Source organism: Carassius auratus, chromosome 2 (assembly GCF_003368295.1).
Source record: "Carassius auratus strain Wakin chromosome 2, ASM336829v1, whole genome shotgun sequence".
Taxonomy (NCBI): Eukaryota; Metazoa; Chordata; class Actinopteri; order Cypriniformes; family Cyprinidae; genus Carassius; species Carassius auratus.
This window is the reverse complement of record NC_039244.1, coordinates 29,224,311-29,237,253: the sequence shown is the minus strand read 5'-3', so window position 1 is coordinate 29,237,253 and position 12,943 is coordinate 29,224,311.

Genomic DNA, 12,943 nt, shown 5'->3' with positions numbered 1-12,943 from the left:
ACCAGATCCTCCTATCAACACTGGCAAAGGGCATCTCAGGAGCCACAATTCAGTGGTTTGAGTCTTACCTATCAGATCTACCTATTACCTATCAGGTCCTTCAAATATCTTGGAGAGGTGAAGTGTCCAAGTCTCAACATCTAACTACTGGGGTGCCTCAGGGCTCAGTTCTTGGACCACTTCTCTTCTCTGTCTAGATGGCATCATTAGGTTCTGTCATTCAGAAACATGGTTTTTCATACCACTGCTATACTGATGACACTCAACTCTACCTCTCATTCCATCCTGATGATCCGACGGTAGCTATTCGCATCACAGCTTGTCTAACAGACATTTCTTGCTGGATGAAGGACCATCACCTTCAACTCAACCTTGCCAAGACAGAACTGCTTGTGGTTCCAGTAAACCCATCGTTCCATCACAATTTCATCATCAAGTTAGGCACATCAACCATAACTCCTTCAAAAACAGCCAGAAGCCTTGGAGTTATGATTGATGATCAGCTGACTTTCTCAGACTACATTGCTAAAACTGTCCGATCCTGCAGATTTGCTTTATTCAACATCAAGAAGATCAAGCCCTTTCTTTGGGATCATGCTGCACAACTCCTTGTTCAAGCTCTTGTTCTGTTCAGGCTGGACTATTGCAATGCTCTCTTGGCAGGTCTTCCAGCCAATTCTTTCAAACCTTTACAATTAATTCAGAACGCAGCAGCAAGATTAATTTTTAACGAGCCAAAAAGAATACACGTCAGACCTCTGTTTATTAATTTGCACTGGCTTCCAATAGCTGCTCGCATAAAATTCAAGGCATTGATGTTTGCATACAAAACTACCACTGGCTCTGCACCCATTTACCTAAATTTATTATTTCAGACTTATGTGCCTCTAGAATCTTGCATTTTGCAAGTGAATGTTGCTTGATTGTGCCATCGCCAAGATGCTACATGTACTGCGTTTTAGCTAACTGAGACTTGTTATAGCACTTATATATCATTGCTCTTTTGTTGTTCTTGATTGCTTCCATTGTCCCCATTTGTAAGTTGCTTTGGATAAAAGCGTCTGCTAAATGACTAAATGTAAATGTAACATGGAATCCATGATTTTGCTTCATTGGCATAAACTTGAGGAGCTGTTCTAGTGTAGTATAAATCTAGTATAATGTATAAAGACACTTCTGTTCATGGAATAAAAGCAATGGGATCTCTTTTATGGCCTGCTGGTCTATCTCGTAATATATGGAACAAATACTGATGGCCTAAAATAATGCATATTAACAGTGTTATTATGAACCTTACGAACTTCATGCAATTGAGCAGCAATGAAACCATTTGGAGTAAAGACAGCTCACATGACGCTTGTCTCCCTGTAGCTCACCTGGTTGAGATTAACACCAAGGTTGTGGGACTGATTCCCAGTGGATACACACACACTAATTAAAATCTGTTTCTAAACTGCATTGAGCGATGGTTTGGATGAAAGCACCTGCAAAATGAATACATGTAAGTTATCAGATTTTTGATGTTATTGGATACTGTACCTGCCATCAATAGAATTTGAATTAACTGTAACAGTGATTTAGAGTTCTTTCATTTAGACTACTTCTGTTGAAATCTCTTAAACATAAATGGTCTTGAGTAAGGCTGCCCTGTGGTCCTAATAATGAGCTGCTTCATTTAAAGGTGGGGTAGGAGATTTTTTCCAGAGACATCTTTTGTTAAACTGGTTGAAAGTCTCTTCACATCCTGATAGCAGTCAATAATAAAAGTGGAAAATAAACATCCACTGTGGAAGGCTCAGGGCCTTAAATTGTTCGTCCAAAGCATGGCAACTGCTTGTTAATTAATTGGATACATCCGCACAGCCAATAGCGAGAGTTTGGGGGCGGGCCTACTGCAGCAGCTGATCCAAAGGGTCACACTGTTTTAAATTTTTTTGTTTGTTTGTTCGTTGGGTGCTTGAGCACCTGCCCCTTTGCCCTTTGGTGCCCAAAGTGCCCTTTTGTCAAAGCAAAATTTCCTCTATTTTTTTTTTGTCATAACGTTTCCTTTTGTGAATGCCTGCTCATACCCAATCTAAATATTAGTAAAATTTTGAATAATAATTTAGCCGTCAATAAGATGATGACCTTTGACCTGTCGACGATGACCTCCTCATCCGACCGGGACGATTCGTCACGCCGCACGCGCATTTTTGGCTGGCGCTGAGCCAGAGACGTTCGTACAACGCTTCATGATAACCAATCAACGGTTCTGTTGCGCGAATGCATGGCCAATCGGAGACGTGCAGAAGCGTCATCATGAAACGCGGTGTTTTTGTTCACTTGCTCGCTGACTGAATTATTTAGCGAATTCTTTCTTCAGAGAGAGAGAGAGAGAGAGAAAAAAACGAAAAAAAAAATCCTGATGTGCATAATGTAATATAAAGTGCTTCAGTGATTTTAATGGGAGTTTTTGAGAGTGCCTGAACTCTGGCTAGACTGAATGAAAATGTTATTTGATAATGTAAATGTTCTTTACTTTCTGTAAAATGAAAGTGTTAAAATAAGTAACTTACAATATTGTTATTAAAACTTACATTAAATGCAAATTCAGTCGTATTAAAAATATTTTATGGCATGATATGGCACTTAAGTAAAAAGTCGGGGTTTTCTGTGTAGTTAATAGATTACTCTACCTTTCCATTTATTGATCAAATAACAATCTATAAAGGTGCAAAACGCGTTTACTTACACGTTTGAGAATCGAGATATTTCCTGATATATTAAGCATGTTTGGAATTGTTTTGAATAAAAAGGAAAATAAATAAAACATAAGACTATATAAGTTATACAGTGCTTTCATTGCATGACTCAGTTGTTTATTGTTTTGTATCAATATTTAAGGTGGACTTATTGATTAGGTGCAAGAATAGTAGTGATGGTTAAAATAATAGATTGATAATGAAATAGTAGATTGTGCCTTGTTCCTAGATGGACAGAGACTGGAAAGTAATAGATCAGATGAGGAGAAGGAGATAGAGGAAGAAAAAGAGGCAAATGTAGATGCACATGTGACAGAAAGAGCAGGTAAGCAGAGGCTGGTGAGAAAGAGGAAAATGTAGAGGCACAAGCGTTTTCTATAGTTTTTACTATAACAGCTGTTCTTAATTATTCTGTTGAACAGAGAAGATATAGCCATCAGGTTGGGACAATTTAAGACATTTCAGTTTCTAATCCCAGAGTTATTATTAGGTGGAAATAATTTTTCTTTTTTTACTTTTAAACTTAAAATTGTCTCTTCTAATCTTTTTCTTTTTCTTTTTCAAAACTGCATCACAGCATTTGCTGCCGTATCAATACATAATCATCCATATCAATATGGAAATCGGCAAGGAATGCATCACAATATATTGCTGTATTGCCATTTTGAACCGCGCTATTTAAAGCCTTGTTCCATGTGCCCCTTTTATACTTTGAGCACCTGCCTCTCCAAAGGTCTCTGCTACTGATTCCACATCAAAGAACACAATTTCATGACATGAGCTTATACTGTATACTGTATGGTCTATAGGATGATATCCATCCTGAAACTCAGATGTTTGCTTGACTTGCATTGTTGTGTTCAAGACATTCATTTTTTATTCATTTTTTATATTATTATATTCTTCCAGTTTTTATAGTTTTTTCTCTAATGCTCACTTTAGTACATGATAAACAGTTTATTATTAAAATTGTATTCTTCATAACAAACAATGCTCCTATTCATCAACTACTTCATTCTATTTGTTATTATCTTTACTATTTGTCTTTTATTCTGCTTTTCCTTTGCAGAAAGAAAAGGAAACAATTAAATATGGAACAAAATGAAGCAGCATCTTTCCAAACTCTCAAGTCATTAAAATGGAGATAAGCATAAAAAACAACATACTAATGTCTCATGTGAGATATTAATGGGCTATGTTATGCAAACATGTCACATTATTCTGTTTGTATGTTTCATGTTATTATCACTTCTTGTAGTGACGTTCTTCAGGGACCCACTGGAGGAATGATAAGTGCAGCAATGTATCCACATTACAGTGTTTTAATTGCTTTGTTGAGACTATACAGTTATACTGTTGCGTTCTGGTGATTAAACCAAATGAAAGCATGAGATCAGGATTTGAAAGAACGAATAGCAGTGTTACAAGTCTGATCAGTGTGGAGGTTTGTATGAAGGGAATTTATGGTAACACTTTAGTAAAGGGATCAATTTTCACTCTTAACTAATTGTTGTTAGCATGTCTATTATTACCATATTGGCTGTTCATTAGTACTTTTAAAGCAGATATTCTGCATGACCATATTCTACAAAACTACCCAATACCCAAACTTAACAAATGCTTTAAATTATCTAATAAACAGCAAATTAGGAGTTTATTGAGGCAAAAGTCATAGTTAATGGTTTGTTAATATCAAGAATTGGACCTTAAAATTAAGTGTGACCGAATTAAACATTAACATACACATAAATAAACAATACTATAAAGCAATCAAAAAAAAAAAAAAAAAAAAAAAAAAAAAGGCATAATACCCTATTAAAACTCAAAATATCAAACTCTGAATATAATTCAACAGCATTAATTCAGTAACATTGCTACGTATTATGAATTTGGGTGCATATATATATATACATATATATATATATATATATATATATATATATATATATGCGTGTGTGTGTGTGTGTGTGTGTGTGTGTGCGTGTGTGTGTGTGTATGTGTGTATGTATCTACTTTATTGCATCAGATTATTAAGAAATTTAAATAGTTCATTTCTTTTACTGTTTTTTATTTTTTTATAATAATATATATATATTATTTTATGAAATTCATTACTTTTTTAGACCACCCAAAATGCAGTCAGATGGCATGTTGTTCAAGAGAAAGATCAACAGTGACATCTAATGGACAAAATCTGTCAGCAACAAGAGAAAGGTCAAAGAGTCTGAAATATATTTTATTTATTACTTTGTGCACAATTTTGACCACTATTTATTTCCCATTTGTGTGTCACAATTATATGACACAGTTTGAAGATTTTGAAATATGGAAATAGTAATAATAAATAAACAGGTATTAAAATTTTTGACTGGAACAGTTTTTTTTTTTTTTATCTTAATTTTAATCAACAAATAGAAATCATTGAATGTGTTTGTTTCTGAACAATTCCTAGCAGAGCAATAGCTTTAATTATAATTTAAATCATAGATTAACAGTTTGGCACCGACTGAAAGAAAACCACATTTTACACAGAAAGCTTGTAATTTACACTGTAAAATTGTATTTGCTTATAATATACAATTAATATAAAATTAATGCCCCGCGCCTAGGGGTAGTAGGAAAACCTCTTAATAGGGCATAATAAGACTGGGTTGTGGTGATGGAATCCCAAGAACGAATCACTCCGGTCAATAATCAAACAGGTACATGATGTTAATCAGAATAAGTAATTAGATTTATTAAAAACCAACAAGTGAAACAAAGAGCCTCTCTCCAGGGTGTCCCAAAGGCCAAACAAAACAAATCTAGAAAGGAAAAGAGTAATAACTAACCTCAAATAACAAAAGTAAAATACATTTTACTTCCCTAACACAAAACAGAACCCAAACAAGACAGCCAAAACAAGAGAGAGTAAGAGGGAGGAGAAATACACACACACACACACACACACACACACACCACGACACTACAAGAAACTCAGTTCGTAACACCCCCGGACACAAAGAATCTGCTTCTAGTAGATTTACTCAGAATTGAACGACCGTGAAAGGGCATCAGCAAGTACATTGTCTTTGCCTTTTTTATAAGGAATTTCCAAGTAAAAATCCTGGACAAAAAGTGACCAGCGCATGATAGGAAGACTACTGGGTTATGATCAGTAAATACGATCACCGGAAGGGAACTAGAACCAATGTACACCTCAAAGTGTTGCAACGCCATTAATAAGGCTAATGTCTCCTTCTCAATAGTGCTATAATTTAGTTGGTGTTTCAAGAACTTTTTGGATTAGTACCCAACAGGATGCTCAACTCCATTCTCATCATCCTGCACTCGCTTCAACATTCATTTTGAAGGAACATTCATACCTTGGAGCAACCAAGACTGGAGCGCTACACAGAAGCGTTGTAACAGAATCAAAGGCAGTTTGACACTTAGCAGTCCCTTCAAAATTTTTCTAAACACGAAGCATATTGGTCAAAGGCAACACAACATCTGAGAAGTTTTTACAAAAACCCAGATAATAACCAGTCATGCCCAAAAATCTTCTGAGGTCACGTTTCGTACGGGGCACTGCAAACTCCACAATAGCTTGCACTTTTAGGGCGACAGGTCATACTTGACCCTGTCCCACCCGTTTCCCCAGGTAGGTAACAGTCGCCTTACCGAACTTGCACTTAACTAAATTAAGTGTAAGAGATTACTTTAGCAAGCGATCAAACACAATACTCAAAGTTTTCAGGTGTTCATTCCAGGTATTCGAATAAATCACAATGTCATCCAAGTAAGCCTTACAGCTATGAAGCCCTTTAGCACTTTATTCATCAAGCGCTGAAAGGTAGGAACCAATAAACACGGTGAACTCCAGGCGCTAGAACTCGGTACTGCGAGACCATTTTCAACAAGATACTTTACCTCAGCTTCCATGATTTTACGTTTAACGGGGTTCACTCTGTGAGCACTTTGCTTAATGGGTGAATGGTCACCTACATCAATATCGTGTTCCAAAACTTGAGTACGAGTAGGGATATCTGAAAACAGTCCCAAAGAAGAATTAATTATCTTAATGATATAATTTCGCTGAGGGTCAGATAAATGTACCAGATGAGAATTTAAATTCTCCAGGACCAAAGAGTTATTCAGTTTGTCACCCGAGACTAGGGTATCCAGGCTCAACCCATCTTCGTCAACATCGCTGTCAGAAACAGACACAGCCGAAGCTACAGGAATGATAACGGAGCTTTTTGTCTCCTCATCTTCCTCACGACCAACATACAACTTCAGCATATTCACGTGACACACACAGGATTTTCTCCATCGCTCAGGAGTTCGAATAACGTAATTCATGTCAGAGAATTGAGCTTGCAGTGCAGCACCCTGAACTGGCAATAAAACTCGAACTCTTCTCTTTCAGCATCTTGAGTGGGCCCCTCACCGTGTGCCCAAAAAACAGTTCTGCCGGCCCTAAACCCCTGTGACTCCTGAATGGTCTCACGGACAGCAAACATAAGTAAAGGCAGCCCTTCCCAATCCTTTCCTGACTCGACACAGTATTTACTCAACATGGACTTGAGTTTGATGAAACCTTTCGAGCGCTCCCTGCATCTCAGGTCGGTACGGGCTAGATGTAACATGCGTAATCTTCAGTTGAGACAATACCTGTTTAAACAGTCAAGACATGAATTTAGTTCCCTGGTCCGTTTGGATCACTTTAGGAAAACCAAAAGTAGAGAAAAACGTAAACAGAGCTTTCATAACAGCTTTCGCTTTTAAGGAGCGTAACGGTACCGCCTCTGGATAGCGAGTAGTCGCTATCCAGATCCCAGATCTAGTTCGCAGTAACGGCCCAACACAATCCAAGATTATCCAAGCAAAAGGCTCTCCCAAAACAGGAATAGGTTGAAGAGGTTCAGGACGGATGATTTGATTAGGCTTTCCTAAAACCTGGCACACGTGACACGAACGACAATACTGCACCACATCAGATTTAATACCAGGCCAGAAAAAATAACGTAAGATTCGATAATATGTTTTAGTAGTTCACAAATGGCCAGCAACATTATCATGAGCTATGCTTAAAAACTGGTTGCGTAAACATTTTGGTACTACGAGCTGGTAAACCGTATCCCAACTTAAACTATCCGACCTTGCTGGAGTCCACATTCTCTTCATCACTGTCCCAAAAATATCCCACTGATTTACCTTCAATGTCCGTAACAGTTACCGCCCTTTCCTGCAGCACAATAAAGACGGGTCTTTCTGCTGTTCAGCAGAGATCAGAATCTTGTCAGCTGTTGAAACTGATCAGCACCGAGCAGGTGAGATTAGTTTGCGCCGTGCTGTCAGTTCGGTGGTGCTGATCCTCTCTGCGCTGTTTGGCTTCACATATGTCAATGGTACACTTGAGAGATAGGTGGCTGAGAATACGCACAACAAGAGCACTCAGGAGAATTCTAACAGTTTGAATCAGTAAAAAAAACAACAAAAAATCTATATAAATACTGTTCTGTTTCTTCCAATCGTTATGTGTATCGTCATGAGCCGCAGGGTTTAATTTGGTTTTGTATGTGTAAGGTTTTTTTTTTTTTTTAAGCCCTGATTCTCATCTACTTAAATTATAAAACTGATAGACTGCAAAGGTTTGAACTAAAAAACTTGGTTTGTGTTCTACTGAATAAATAAAGTCACCTACATCTCAGATGCCCTGGAGGTTAGCAGATAAACATAAAATTATACTTTTTAAACGTTTTATAGATACTTAAGGTAAAAGCTTACTTGCTTATTTATTTATAGGTTTTATTAATGCTTTTTTAAAGTGCAATGACTTTTTAAAGTCTATCTAAGTTATTTGCAGAAGTTTCAAGGTTTACTATTTCATACAGTGTCATAACAGCAAATTTTAGTTCAATGCATATGCAGTATAGTGTCAGTCACAAAAATAACTTGCACTTTGAGTTTCGTGGATGTAAATGAACAGCCAAAACTATGAGAGAGCAATGCGCTGCAAATAGAAAAAAAAAAACACAGCAAATTAAGAAAACATCTTCATAAATTTGACTACACACGCACTGCAAATGGTCACAAGACAACCAAATAAATAAACGCAATGCAAATAGGCACAGACTACATCAGAAATATTCAAGGGAACCACAAAACGATGATCGTGGTTGGGATATATTGAAGTGAAGTAAAAGTGACATTCAGCCAAGTATGGTGACATTTAACCCATCCAAAGTGCACACACACAGCAGTGAACACACACCCGGAGCAGTGGGAAGCCATTTATGCTGTGGCTGCCTGGGGAGCAGTTGGGGGTTCAGTGCCTTGCTCAAGGGCACCTAAGTTGTGTTATTGCCGGCCCAAGACTCAAACCCACAACCCTAGAGTTAGGAGTTAAACTAACCATTAGGCCACGACTTTCCCCCAAAATTTATTAATGTTTGCTCTGAAAGGTGAGATTTTTGTTCATTTTAACATCCTGATCATACAATTCCTTTGTCTTTTTTTTTTTTATTATAAGCCTAACTATGCTTATGAAATACACAATTACTGTAAATGTTAAAGCATGTGAGCTGGCTAACTAAGCCCCAACTTCTCTTACAAAATTAACCATATTGTTGTACTATTAACATTAATTCATAATGAAATACTTTTTTATATGAAAAATAAATAAAAACTAAAAAATAGTTATTATAGTTAAACCATAGTAACGACAAATTAACCATGGATTTACTACACTAACCATAGTTTAACCATGGTATTTGTACAACTGTGGTAATACAAATGGTAATCAATAAAAAAATAATAAAAAAAATAAAATAAAATAAAAAAAGTTGATTTTCGTTTTGTTGGGGTCTTCCCGTTGTGGTCTTTACTTGTGTTTCTGTATTTGGTTGTGTTGTGAGCATTTGCAGTGTGTTCTTGTATTTGATTGTGTTCAATGTGACATGTGCTGTCAAACTGATGAAGATGTTTTCTTTATTTGCCAATGCTTTTTCTATTTACATGTGTTTTCATCAACCACGATGCAGGAATGTATGTCACCTGCTCAGATCGAGTCTATCCTCACTGCAGTCTGAGAATGAGAGAAGGCTGGTCACTCACTGTCAAGCAGCCCGGAGATTGCTGGGTCTGATGGCAGTTGTGTCCAATGTGAATACTATTGGCCTGCTGTACATGAGATCCCTACAGTGGTGGCTCAAGACCAATTGATTCTCCCTGAGGGGAAACCCACTTCACCTGCTAAAGATCACACGGCGATGCCTATGTGCCTTAGACATGTGGAGAAAACCTTGGTTCTTGTCTCAGGGCCCGGTGCTGGGAGCTCCTTGTCACCGCGTAATGCTAGCAACAGATGCATCCCAGGTCATGAGTGGCCAGACTCGGGTAGATCTGTATGAGACTCGAGAGACATCGCACTGTCCCCTCTGGCTTCCTCTGACTCATCCAGCTCCACTGGGGCTGGATGCCATGGTACAGACGTGGCTGAGGCCTCATCTGTACATTTCCCCCCGATTGCTCTGCTCCTGGGAGTCCTGGAGAGATTGCGCCGGGACGGAGTCCGGCTGCTGTTAGTAGCCCCGTTCTGGCCGGGCCAGGTATGGTTCCTGGGCCTGATTTCTCTTTTTGACGGCACTCCATGGGAGGTTCCTGTCAGGAGAGATATCCTATCGCAGGCGGAGGGTGCGCCCCCGCATAGATCTTAGAAGGTGTGATCTCTGAGGAGGCACAACTCTTAGCTTTCGGTCTCTCAACTGAGGTTGTTGAGACCGTACTCCAAACCAGAGCTCTCTCAATGAGGAAACTGTATGCCTTGAAGTGGAAGCTTTTCACTTCTTGGTGCGGAGACTGCCAGCTCAACCCAGTTAACTGCCCGGTTGGTACAGTGCTGGAGTTCCTGCAGGCTTTCCGCAGGGTTGACCCACTCCACCCTGAAGGTCTACGTGGACTCAGGGTGGCTTACCACACCCCTCTCAGTGTCCAGTCAGTGGGCAGAAACCTTCTGGTTATATGTTTCCTCCATGGTGCGCTGAGGCTGAGGCCTCCGGCCAGAAGAAGATTATGCTAAGTGGTGATTAGGATGCTATCCTAAGCCTCAAGTCCTCTGATCTCCACTCTCCTGGGGATCAAGACTCACTCCTTCTGAAGTTTGGCCATTGGGAGGGTTGTCCCCGATTACTGTCAGGCTCCTTCTCTTACATTAGCTGTGCTCTTCGAGACTAGGCAGAGATTTGAAAGTCTGGCGGCGTGGGCATTCTCGTTCCCCAAAGCGTCAGTCGACACAGCTTGAGTTCCTGAAGAGGAACGTCTAAGGTTATGTATGTAACCCTGTTTCCTCGAAGGAATGAGACGCTCCGTCGCTGTGCCACACTTCCAACATCTCTGGCTGGCGCTTGCTTCATCCTTTAAGGCTGACTGCCGGCTTAGCAGCTCGTACTTTTATGCTTCCTGGTCTCTGACATCACCCACCTACGACATCTTGCCCTTCCATTGGACTGATTACACACGTTATTCAGAGAGGTCATGCTGGAGGTGTTCCCCAAAGCGTCAGTTGACGCAGTGTCTCGTTCCTTCGAGGAACCAGGGTTACATACGTAACCTTAGACGTTTTTCTATTGTGGATCAGCAGTTGTGAGAGGGATCATCAGATCCAAATGAAGTCCAGATGTGAAGTATTTGGGCAGGTTCTGAGAGATCTAATCTCTATAACCTGTTGGCACAATTACTGCAGACAATGCATTAGCTGTTACTGGGATCATTCAAGTCTAGCCAAAGACTTTAATTGTCCTCAGTGAGGAAAGAGATAAAGTACACATCCTGATCTACAAGCAGTCTGCACCAAGAACGTCAGGATAAGATGACTTGTTTGGTTTACTTAGTTTTGTCGTGGCCATGACATAATAACTCGTGGGAATGTGATAATATATCGTGGCCATGAGATATTAATTTGTGGGAACATCGTATTAACTCGTGGTAACATCATATTATGTCGTGGCCATGAGATCATTTTGTCGAGGTAAACGTCATCCTTATGTCGTGGCCTTGAGATGTTATGAGGGAACAACATCCTTTTCTCATGGTCACGACTTCTTATGTTGATATATATATATATATATATATATATATATATATATATATATATATATATATATATACACCCTGCTGCTTTTGTAAAGGTGCTAAATGTTCCTTCCTGTGACTTTGAGTGCCCACAATTCATTGGTATACCTAGGGGATGACCTAGTGAAAGAAACAACTCATTATATCAAAGATACAACAACATCAAAAATAGAAGAAAGAGCTTAGTTTTAACAATCTGCACAATATAACTACAGAGCAATTGAGGATCAATATTATTTTTTTCATTCCTAAAATTCATAACATGTTTTTTGGAAGATTTTAGAGAGGCAGAGGTGGTAAATTCGCAGGTGAATAATTTTAAACAGGATTATCTCTAGGAGGATGATATATATGTTTGACAAGTACAGGAGATCCCATTTAATAGGAGCAAAGCTAATTTATACTAGATAAAAAGGATCATGTACCAAATGATGTTTCCCTTTAAATCTAATGAGGTGCACAGGTTTGAGTAGGGGCTGCTTTAGAACCTAGGTTCATCCCTGATCCTGATATACATTGTGGCTCTCACCAGGGTTTACATGCTTCACCGGCTATTGAGTGAGAAGGATATGTAAGAAGAACACCCAAAATGTTAACAAGGTTTTAAACCCCTCACACCTGAAAGAGGATTTTAAATTTACAGCAGTCATATACCTGCTGCTGTTATTAATATGAATCAATCAACAAAAGAAAAATATATAATGTATAATCACTCACTTCTCTTGGCTGAATCCTGTATCCTGATTTAGTGCAAGCATGGATTACATTTGATCAGTAACAGTAACCCTATATTTTTGTATTATTCTAACTGAATTTGATTTCAATTCCTTCATAATAAACATTAGTACTGTTCAATGTGCCCTATTTGTATGATTTATATATATTTGTTTTATGTGTGTGTGTGTGTGTGTGTGTGTACACATTTTTCTATCCTGGTGGGCACTTGTGTCACCATGGAAACCTAAATTGAAACAAATAAAGTAATTTATTTCTTTTTTTTGAGAATATAAAAAATATAAAAGTGTGTGTGTGTGTTTCACATACATTAAAATGTAAATGAAATGGAATTATAGAATTGTAATTCT